Source organism: Sipha flava, unplaced genomic scaffold (genome assembly GCF_003268045.1).
Source record: "Sipha flava isolate LNK unplaced genomic scaffold, YSA_version1 109_pilon_pilon, whole genome shotgun sequence".
NCBI lineage: Eukaryota > Metazoa > Arthropoda > Insecta > Hemiptera > Aphididae > Sipha > Sipha flava.
The window spans coordinates 1,771,268-1,783,824 of record NW_020271726.1 but is presented as its reverse complement, the minus strand read 5'-3'; the positions used below and the strand labels follow the sequence as shown (position 1 = coordinate 1,783,824).

Genomic DNA, 12,557 nt, shown 5'->3' with positions numbered 1-12,557 from the left:
TCACACGGCGGACGGTCGTTATTCGGCGGCCTTATAACTTTTATACAAACTTATGAATGGTACTACACCCCTCTTTATACTCAGAAAGAATTACATGGTGCCAAAAAGTAGCTCGATAACAAGGGAAAGTGTCAACGCTTTCCGTTGCTCAAAGGCCCAATAATAAAATTAATATACATCATTCTTACTTCATATGATTATATAAAATAAAAATATTAATATTAAATATAAAATATAAAATTATTAACTTGCTTAGTTGCCAACATGAATAAAAATAATATTAATATAAAATATAAAATGATTAATTTGTTTAATTGCCAATATAAATATGAAGAATATTAATCTGAAATCTAAAATAGTTTTTTCGACATTCTCAAATTAAATTTACATAAAAATTGGATAAGGATATAATGACTAAATTCACTACGTAATACTCAAATTTCTACAATATTTAACAAAATAATAATAATATCTTGAAAAAACAAAAATTCAACCAGCTACAGGTTTTAAGTTCGAATGAACACAACGTTAGTAGGTAATTTAGTAAAATTTCAAAATTTTATTTTACCACCAAAATTGAAGTACAATTCTGCAGATTGACCTAATAACTATGTAATACTCTTTTAAATAAATATTATTTGTCCTAAGAGCAAAGGTTCTACATTATTACAAAAATATTAAACTCATACGGTCAGATATTTTTTGGATTAGCTGGGCTATTTTGCTCAATCTAATAGTCTAGTTAAAATATATACAACAATTACATTAAAGCATTATTATAATTTATAATTTACCATTTTTTGTATCAAAATGTGAATGGAGATAAACATGTATCATATAATAACAATGGAATAAGTAAACTTTTTGATCAAAAAACTAAAGAAAATACTATAGTTACATATTTTGGAAGTATTGAATATAAATCTTTGAATTTAAAAAATAAAACAATACATAAGCATAGCCAAGGGACCTTAGGATATACAACTGCATATCCTGAACACTTATATAAATAACAATTTATATTCTACTTTTTTGGAGGTTGCTATTTTTGTTTGTAAATACACTTTTTACATACATAGCTAATAGATATAGCTTTCTTGTTTACCTAGAACACGTATATATTAGTTAATAACAGCATAACTGATCCAGGTATCTTATCATATTATAATATAGTATCGCTGTTATGACACAGAAAAAACAAAATATTCACTCTCAATATTGGTGTTGTTTATTAATATATATACCGTATAAATAGTGTCCATACTCAACCATTTAAACACTATCTATTGTATGTATTGCAGCTAAATAAAAATCTAAAAATCTAAGATGTTTCTGACCATGCCAGCAAGATACCTATTTGTTATGAATCCTAAGCCTGGGTTAAAATGAGCTGCATGTCCCCAGCCCCCCCCACCTCGGACTTTCAAGTTCAAATGTTTACAGTCGTTTGTGCTTGTTTGTGCTTTTATTCCCGTCGTTTGTGTTTAACCCGTTTCCGAGTTATCGAACTTTCAAGGTGGGGGGCTGGGGACATGCTCAACCCCCCCCCCCCCCTTGAAAGTTCGATAACTCGGAAACAGGTTAAGTAGACCAGTCAATTTCAAAATTTCACTATCACCATCATACAATATATTATAATGAAAAAGAGTCTGAGTTTCCAACACTATGTAGAGTTTTATAATAACAACTCAAAAGCAGAGCCCAACTTAGAAGAGGGCTAGGGAGGCTACAGCCCCGGGCCCCAGTATTATTTGGGGTCCCGGGCCTCTGTTGACAATTAAATATTTAAGTGATATTGTAAAATTTTAAGATATTTCTTTCGTTTAACATTTACAAAACAAATTAGTCATGTTTCGTAATGGAATTTAAAATTATTATCTAATCGATAAAATAAAGCTATTCAATTTTGAGATAAAGTTGGCCAAAAACACTTTACCATTTATATTTACCCATCCTGTCACCTAACCATCAACGTATATACCTATAGGCCAAGTTTAAACACTTGTAAGATAACACGAATCGCAACAGTTGTAAGCCGCGCATTATTTAAAAATATCTTGGGTTTTTGCGAACACTCAGTTTATCTAAACGCGGGTATTCACTATATAGTCTACTGTTTACCTCTATCAAATCGTTAAGGTATTTTCTATTACATACATTTTGTTGGTTAGTTTTACATCGTTAATACAATCGGTACGTTAGTTAGTATTCTGTTGAGTGTTGTGACTCGTGATTTTAAATTGGTTTTAAGTAGAGTTCGTGAGTTTTGTTCGTTATTAGTGTATAATAAAAACTATTGAATTTGAAAATGTCAGACAAAAAAAGGATTTATCTCAGTGGTTATGTAAAACGAAAATTAAAGAAGGAGGCTGAAGATGCAGTAAGCAAATTACCTAAATTAACAAATTTAAAAAAAAAACTGTCAATAGTGAAAACGAAGTAGAAGTAGAAGCTAATACAAATAATAAAGATGATTTGGTTCTAAATAATAGTTATCTTGATGTTGAAAACATAAATAACGATAGTAATAATATGTCTAATACAATACAATCACTTCAAACTATGATGCTTTAAATTTTTCTGATAATGAATCTGACAATTGTCCTGCAGTAGAAAATCCAGTGATTGCTATTAATTTTAATTTAGATGTTTATAACTTTGAAATTGATATTGAATCATATCAAAATCCAGGAATGTGGCCTTTAGTATTAAACAACACTTTTATAGAATTATGCTGCTTAAAAGGACCAGCATTTTTCAGAATATGGATTCAAAAAAATTCCATTCTTCCAAAAAAAAATTTAAAAATTATAATCGCTCATTAAATATCTCAGTATTCGAATTAAAATTGCCTAATGGTGAAATACACTCACGTAAATGACTTATGTTTTCTGCGCATACTGGCATTGTTTACAATTTTGTTTGTAAACTATTTAATAAATCAAATAATTTAAGTTTTATTAATCCTGGTATTAACTATTGGAAAAAATCATACGAAAAAAATTAAAGAACATGGAAATAGTGAAAACCATCGTGAATCAATGTTAACCTAACTTGGTTAGATCGTGTAAACACTTAACATCGTATAGATAAAACTATGGCCGAAAAAATGTTGAATGACAAAAAGTATTGGGTTTAAGTGTTGCACCATGTAGTATCTGTTGTTAAATTTTTGGCTGTTCGTGGGTTAGCATTTGAGGGTAATGACTTGCAGTTGGGTTCTCTGAGTAATGGAAATTTTCTTGGAATTCTTGAAGTTATTTTCGAATTTGATCCCTTTTTAAAACAACATATGAATGAACGCGCTAATAAAGGATCAGGCAATGTATCTCATTTTTCGATGCGAATTTTTAACGAAATAATTGACCTAATGACAAATGAAGTTTTATTTAGAAATAACTAAACAGTTACAAGAAACTAAATACTTTAGTCTAATTTTAGATTCTACTCCAGATAGAGCACATAGAGATTTATTTGCTGTTGTTGTTAGATACTGTTATAAAGGGTTAGTTGTTGAGCGATTCTTAACATACATTCATATATTAAGCCATACTGGTATTTCAATGGCCGAAGAAGTATACATTTTTTGGAAAATAATAATATTAATTTGCAATACTGTAGAGATCAATCGTACGACAATGCTAATAATATGACTGATATATATGAGAGTTTACAGGCTTAAATAAAAAAAAAAAAATGTAGTGTTGCTTTATTTGCACCTTGTTTTGCTCATTCCCTAAATTTAGTAGGGTCTAATGCAGAGAAAAGTTGTTTAGAAGCAATCAATTTTTTTGGTATTGTTCAAAAAATGTATGTTTTTTTTGCGGTCTCATTACATAGATGGAATTTGCTTTTAACTGGTTTAAAATCGGAGGAGAAAAATAAAATAATCGTTTTGAAAACTTTAAGTAGTACAAGGTGTGAGTATCACGCGGAGTCTTGTAAAGCTATTATCTTAAATTATGACCAAATAATATGTACATTAACAGATATTTTTGAAAATTCTAATGAAAAACAAGAAAATCGTCATGAAACTAAATCAATGAAAAATAAAATGATAAAATTTAAAACAACTTTTATGGCAGTTTTGTGGAGTGAAAATTTATCGCAGTAAATACCTTTAAAAACCGGGAATAGATTTATTTACAGCCGTAAATTTATTGAAAGAATTAAAAACTTATGTTAGTTCATTAAGAGAGAAGTTTATATATTTTGAAAACAAAGCAAGGGTATTATCAACAAACTTTCTACCCTGTGTTGGAAAAAAAGTGTAAGAAAAAAAAAATTCTCGGATGGTACAATAGAAGGAAATTCAAATTTTTATGGTATAAGAAAGTTAGAGATTGATACTTTTTACGCTATTATTGATCGTTTAGTTACTGAACTTGATAAAAGATTAAACGCATATGATAATGTTTCTAATATTTTTGAGTTTATTACAAAATTTGGTTCGGAATTATTTTCAGAGACTTCTGCCGACATATTCATTAGCACATTTAAAGATGATATTGATATAACTAATATAAAACAAGAAATTATGCACTTTTAAAATTATGTAATGCAGTTAAATTTACCAATAATTACTCCTTAAAATATTTACTTCTATGTACATGAAAATAATTTAAAAAAAGTCTTTCCAAATGTGTGAATTTCTCTACGAATTTATTTAACTTTGCCAATTTCGAATCGTGAAGCAGAAAAAATAAATTCAAAATTAGAACTTATTGAAAACGCCAGAAGAACGTCTCTTCACCAAGAAAAATTAAACTCACTCGTTCGTCTAGCTGCTGAAAGGGAAATAACTGACACATTAGATTTTTCAGATCTAATTCAGAAGTTTAGTAAACTAAAATCTCGAAAGAAACCATTGACTTAAATTTTTATTTATGTAATTTAGTAAACATTAATAAATAGCTAATAATTTTCATTTTTACCGGTACTTAATAATTATTTTTAAATATAATACGAGTTTTAACAATTAATTTTTGGTCTGTAAATAAAACTTTTGTTCACTAATGCAATAATGTTATTTTAATGTTGACTGTAATTTTTAAATTACATTAAACAAATATTAAAAGCCCCTAAGATTATATTGCCCCGGACCCATATTTCATAAGTTGGGTTCTGCTCAAAAGTAATGGAAATACAAACGAACCAGGTCATACAAAACAATAAATGATGCACCAAATCAAATGTTTACATTTCTAATTGTAATAGCAAACTGTATAAAATATACTAGGTTTACCATACATTTTCGTGTTATTAAATTTTAACTTAGTGTATATTTTTTATTTTTTTAAATATATATATCAATAGCTATGTATACTTATTTAAATGTAATAAATAATAATATAAATATACTAAATACAGCAAAACTTCAAATACCAATAAGGGTATTACGTATTACTACATATACTATATATGTATGAATATGTAATGAAAAAAATATATAAACATTTTAAGAAACTCACAAGAATCATTATATAAGCCAAATGGTTTGAATGTTTTTAACTATAAAACTTTACCATATAAAATACAAGTAGATTAAAAATGTATTTAAAAAATACGTTATGACATAAAAATTCTGAACTACATGTGTATTCAAATATAATCAATTAAAATCTAGATGGAGGATTTTCTGACTTCTGGCCATAGAAAATTCTATGAACATTTGACACTTAAATATAATTAACAACTTATAAAACACTTATAAATTGGATTATTGGAAATACTAGCAAAGTAATAATTTACTATTCGTTCCTAAGAAAAGCAAGTACTGTATTTTAGTTTTACCATGTATTATTTATGGCTATATAAACGAGTTTGATTAAGAGGTTGTCTTAAGTTGTAAATAAAATAATTTTTATACTACTAAAAATCTTGAAATTTGATATTATATTTTTATAACATTAGTAAAATAATGTATAACCAAGTATTTTACTATTCTATTACTTCTACTATTTATTATAATTATTATTTGTTTGAAAATAACTTGATTATATGTTAGAACATTTAATTTTAGTGTTGAATATTTTAGTAAATTTATAATTAATGTTTGTGTTGGTGTATCATGATTATACAGTATAGATATGAAATACATATATAAATATTTATTTTATTTTTTGACAAGTAGATTTAAAAAATATTGAAAAACAATGAGACTCGTATATTAATATACAATTGTCACATAACTATTATTCATAAACAAGTAATTTATTTTTATATGATTTTCAATATTCGAACACCAAACAATTGTATGGTGATGAAAAAAATGTATTGTTTTTTCGTAATAATAATTTTTATATGATTTTCCATTGATAAAATTAATTATTTATGTGATCAAGTTTATATTAAGCACCAATTAAAAAATCAAATTTATTGTAAAATATAATACTTATATCTTACATTGATAAATATAATTGCTCTGATTCTAATTAATAATACTTCTGAACCAATAAAATCAGTTATACTAATTGTTAAATATGAATATAGTTTGTGTATTAATCATGTAACTTTATAGCATAAATTTCTAATACATAATTAGCTACAAAGTAAAGTTTCCTTCCGTAAATTAATTTTAGAAATACGATTACATATTCCGTATAATTTTTTAATTTGTACTGTTACTTTTTAATTCGTTAAATTTTTGTATAATATTCAAAACTTTGGTAAATATGGTTGAATGAAAATTAGTAAATATTATTTTCATAAACATTATCTCACAGAATTGCACATCATCTAACAATCACCAATTATATATCATACAATGTACACAGAAAATATTTTAATATTTTCCTAAATAAATCCTCCCGTGAAATTCCATGATAGATATTCTAATATTTATCATTATTTTAAATACAAATTTAAAAAGTATGTAATATTTCTACAGAGTTATTTAAAAAACAAATTAATATCCATTCTTTATTTTAAAATAAATAAATATATTACACAATAGACGCCACTTAATTTGAATGATATAGTCATAAAATGCATGATGAATGTTCGTTATTATGTTGTAAAGTAATAATGTATAATAGAATAGTACTTAAAGAATAAATGCATACCAAACATAAGAAATCCAAAAACGGCGCGTTGTATAGGCATTTTCACCACATTTATGTGTTGAATGCTAAATACGAGATACGAGAGTATTTTATTCGTCTCTTATTATTGCTTAACTCAGTGCTTTTCAACCTTTTTTGTTATAGGGCCCCTTAAATTTAATGTAAAACTGTCAAGGTCCCCTCAATCAAAGTCATTAATTATTTATTGTTAATGATATACTAAATTAACATACACTATTTCACAAAGTTAAATTATTAAAATATAAAGAAAATAAATGTTTTTAATATATTTTTGAAATGTAATCTTATAATTGTATAGTATTTACACATTTATAAAAAAAAAAAGAATTGGTAATAACTATAGAGCAATACAAAAATATTCTATAATAATGTTGATTTGGTTTCAAACAAATGCTAGGTTAATAATAATAATAATAATGAAAATAAAAATAAATATTATAATTATGAATGTGACGGTTGGGCTTCCATATTTTCGCATAGCATACTTATGTCAGGTGTGATATTTGAAAATAAAATACAAAGTTTGTTTCTAAAGCTGTTGTGAAATGCATGATCTATGTTTGTTTTTTTATAATTTGAAGTTGTGAAAATACAGTTTCACAAAGATATGTTGAAGCGAAAGGTATTAATATAAGTAAAGCTACTTTCGAAATTACAGGATACTCTTGTTGTCGTTTTAACCAAAATTTAGTAAGTTTTTTTTTCATTAAATTCTGTTTCAAGAGCTTTAAATTAAATAAATATTTCACGGCCCATCAATTATATAACCAAGGCCCCCAGAAGCACTGACTAAACCAATTGCTTTTTTTATTGTAATACTCGTATTATTCATCTGAAAATTACCCCGAAGTAGAATATTATTTTTGATTTCTTCGACAAAATATTTTCAACTCTACTAAATCCACCAATAATATAATTATACCTATTGATATGAAATTAATTAATATAAATCGAGTGCCAGGTTTTAACCGAGACCTCACTGTTGCGCACCTTCTATTGATGTGAGACGATATTCAACAGGCATGTTTGTACAAATCTAAGTTTTCCCTGTGCCCTAATATCTATGTTCGTACCTGTCTAGAGCATGAACACAAGAACCGTGTTAGATACTGTGATCTCCACTGGATGGTGTGCTTTTGTTACTATCTAGTGTTTGTCCCGGCAACCACCACGCTGTAATCGAAGTAAGAATCTCCCTTGGGAGGAGAGATAACATTTTTGGAACGGCAAGCCGTTCTGACTTATGATAAGGCTCCCCCTCCCGTGTTACCAACCGAATTTTATATTGACGTTAGTGAGTAAACCCGAAACGTTTCACCGCTCTCACTATTTTGACTTCTCAACCGACTAGTGATGAACCGAAATTCATACAAATGTAATAATTTATTTAAACTATTACTACAATTTCAATACTTGACATAACTATTGTAATTGTTTCAAAATTAAAGAGAATTAAATTTTAAAACAATTTTTCTTTTTTAGAATATACCTATAGGTACTCTAATAGTATGAGAATAAAAATCTATTATTTAGATGCAAAATAGTTTATCGAAAATAATAAATTTTACGAGTTGATTAAAAATATATACTTGAACATTTTTTCTTGTCTTAATATAATCGAAAATAAAGTGTTATGAAAATTAAAAAAAAACAAATTTGTTCTAGTTATAAATTAAGATACAATTAATAACTGATCAGATTTAATCATCATCGTTTATCCGTTCAACATTTAAATTATATATTTACGACAAACTATCAAGATTTTTTGTGGGTAAACGAAGTGACTAGTCATAGTAGGTTATCATTGTAATCTAGTGTCATAGTCGTTATCAACAGTTGTAATAAATTTATATGTTTAAGCAATACGTACAATAATTTGATAATTTGATAATTCATAATTAATAACTGAAAACCTATTTTAATAACTATCACTCAGTACGTTAAATTATGTATAGATAAAATAATTATTGAATAATTATATCGTATAATACGTGTAAGTGTAGTGTAGTAAAGAGCGATAACACAGATGTTATGTAGCAACAAACTCACCTGAAAATTGTGGATTGCCGGTTAATCAAAAGACGACGTGCGTGATGTGGGCATTATATACGGGATTGAACGGACGTCCGAGGTCTGACCGTCATCAAAAATGTCGGATGTTATATTTTCGAAAAAAATCCACCGAAATCAAAAGTCAGACTGAAAACGTTGAAAAATTCGTATGAACAAAAAAAAATGATAATGGATCGGATTATTATTACGAGTGTACGTGCGCGTATATATCTGATGTGTAGTATGTGTGTTCATGAGCTCGAGAGAGAGAGAGAGAGAGAGAGAGAAAGAGAAAAAAAAGAGAAAGAGAGAGTGCGTTGTGAATGTCCGGTCACTTGCCTATTGGCATGTTGACTAATATAATGATCACATCGCCGTCGTAGTCGTAGTCGGATGTTGTCCTGACAGCCATCCCGCCGTTCGTCCCGTCGTCATGGAAACGCAGCAACCCAGCGCAACGGTATAGCGGTCCATGCGCTTTGCCACATCCGTGACGTATGCGGATAGAAACAATGATAATAGTAATTGTAAATACCATACGCGTGCGCGCACTCGTGTGCGTTTGCGTATCTGTATGTGTAAGAGCGATCGCGTGCGTGTGTGTATGTGCTTGTGTGCGTACGCAAAAATATCCGTATACCTGTGCATATGTATGTTTACCTAAATTATAAATAAATACGAAATATGCACACGGCAGAAACGCACGCTTATGTGCACACGCACTGCCGCACACATAGACCCAGCGTATGCATTTAATAGATCCAGAAATGATAGACAGCTGGTGGGGTAGTGTGTGCACTTTGCATGCAAAGGTAGTATAATATGTATTTAGATGTTAAGTGGGCCCATCTAGTGTATGTATGTGTATAATATATGTGTATATATATATATATGATTTATGAACGAGCTACACAATGCAATACAACAACAATAAAGTGTGTACGAAATAGTGTAATGTATGGACGAAAACGACGACGACCGCAACAACGTAATATTATTATGTATACATTGATGAACGATGTCTTACGGCCAATAGCGATAATAGTATACGTGTAACGGAAAATATCCAACCAAACATATAAATATCATATTTGTACGTTTTTGATACCAAAAATAAATGCATGAGCATTTCGCTAACTACGTACGCGCGAGCGTATCAATTACACGCCAGATGTATACCAGACGTACAGCACGGATAAGTAACTCGTATTATAAAGAAAAATACGACCGAGTAGTCGACGGCGACGCACTTTGTTCTTGCAATTTTAAGATTTATAATTATATTATATATATATATATATATGTAACTTTGTAAACATTTTGCCCAGCTAGTTAGTTCGCATCCCGAAGGCCTTATTTTATTGATTTTATTTTCTACTACTAACCACCTTAACCGCTTCAACGGGAACAAAGCATTTTAAATGTATGTATACCTAGTTTTATACACTATGATATATTCTGAATACACGAGTTGTACGAGCTCTACACACTATATATGTCACAAATATAATACTCACTTCTGTTGAAATCTACTGTTCTTATATCTATATTCTATGTTTATATACAACTATATAATACAGGTACATTTGAATATAAACGTCAGTTGAATGTTATTATTATTTTATATAATACATTAAATTGATTGCTATATATAACTGTATAGTTTATATGATGGCAGTGTTTTTAATTTACAATATGATCTACTATATATACTGTTGTACGACACGTTCATTATTGTACAATTGCGTATTTTATATTTAATATTCAGCGGAAATTAAATTACGATTACAATATTGCACTAAAAACCAATGATTTATATACGTTTACTTATCAATTCGTCATAATTATATTTGTTATTTTTAAAGGATTCTGATTTGGTGTTGAAATAAGTACCACGAAATACCTATATACAAATATAGTGCAACGTGTTTACGTGAGAAATAATTTACCCGACGTTTATATTTTCTTATTATCATACTTTTTGTAGACAAAACAATTAAAATTGTTTTATGAATCAATATTGAAATAATAAAATTTAATTTATATAATATATAACATATTATGTTGTTTACAGTTATTTTATTTGTGTGTGATTTAATTAATTAAATATTAATAATTAATATTTAATTAATTAAATATTAATAATTAATAATTTAGTTGAAATCGCTTTTCTAGTTGTTTTATGTAGCTTAATTGTATTGTTATTTATAATTACTGAGGCAAATATTTTAATGCACCTCTTAAATAAAAAAAAAAAAAATTGTTGAAATCTCAGTGATAATCAAAATTCAAATCAATAGAATACGGACAAGTATAAAAGAAATTAATGAATCCTATGCTTTCCACGAAAACTGCCAACTGGAAAATATTTAGCTTACTGAGTGCAAAAAAAAATTATATGCATGAACTATTTTTATTTTATTCAATCAGTATACAGTAGGTATAATTTAAAAATATATTCAAGACATGTTTTTCTCTACAATCGAGTTATAAGCTATACACCACGGACGGTCAAACTTTTTTCGGCCACGATCTACTAAAAATATACTTCACCTTTGAAGATCGATTTTCTTGGAAAATTTTTTTATAAACCAGAATAAAAGATAAAAACTATACAGATAAAATTTATCGACAATTTGTTCATAACCACTATTAATTTTCGTGCACGTGGCCTAAAAATAAATTCTAACACGATCGACTCTGAAATCGTCCACGATCGACCGTTTAACCGCTCCTGCTATAAACCATTACAAAGATTAAAGTTCATGACCGCGGTCGTAGATTTAAATAATCTAATTAAAAATATATTCACCTATTTGTTGTATCCATGAAAACGATTGAAAGCATTTTCTATCCCAAAAAGTTTACCAAAATAATTAGTTTTGGATCCAAATATTGGTCAATTACTGTAGGTACATTATATGGCAATTTATCCAATTATTTTTCAACCATATTGGTAATAATTCAATTTTTAGATTACATATACACCATTTTTTTTAATAACATGAATGATATTATTATTGCCATAAGTCTAACAGACATCTAATAGAAATCATAATGAAAAATTACATATAGATATTACATGTAAATTTTCCATGTATTTGAAATTAAATTAATGTTTTTCAGTGGTGTTAGTGTTCATATATTATGTATATCAAATTGCATCAAATTATTTTCATCATATTTGATTAAATTAATAACTTTACTATTTTAACAATCTAAGACATTCTTTAAAAATTGTCAAGAACTGTCAAGAAAAAAAATATAAACTACATATTTATATAAATATGAATATAAAAAATTTAATAAAAAAAAGTATTTATTACAATATATTAAAAACTTTATAGATTTAAATAAAAAAAATCATTTAATTACATAATAAACTTATTTATTCAATTATTGGAATTTTAATTAAATCAT

The 12,557-nt window shown here is 27.5% G+C and overlaps 1 protein-coding gene across 2 annotated transcripts in view; it reads right to left on the bottom strand.

Moving 5' to 3' along the window:
- The window catches only part of LOC112688028 (putative ATP-dependent RNA helicase TDRD12), a 47,420-nt gene extending 37,805 nt beyond the window's left edge, over positions 1 to 9,615 (bottom strand). The window contains exons 1-2 of one of the 2 annotated variants that reach the window (XM_025561043.1): positions 9,347 to 9,615; positions 9,135 to 9,284 (exon numbers count right to left, since the gene is read on the bottom strand). The gene's annotated coding sequence lies outside the window, so the exon portion shown is untranslated. Of the gene's footprint in view, positions 1 to 9,134 lie in introns of both variants that reach the window. The other variant, XM_025561050.1, reaches the window with a different exon arrangement.
- Between the last annotated feature and the right edge of the window lie 2,942 nt (positions 9,616 to 12,557).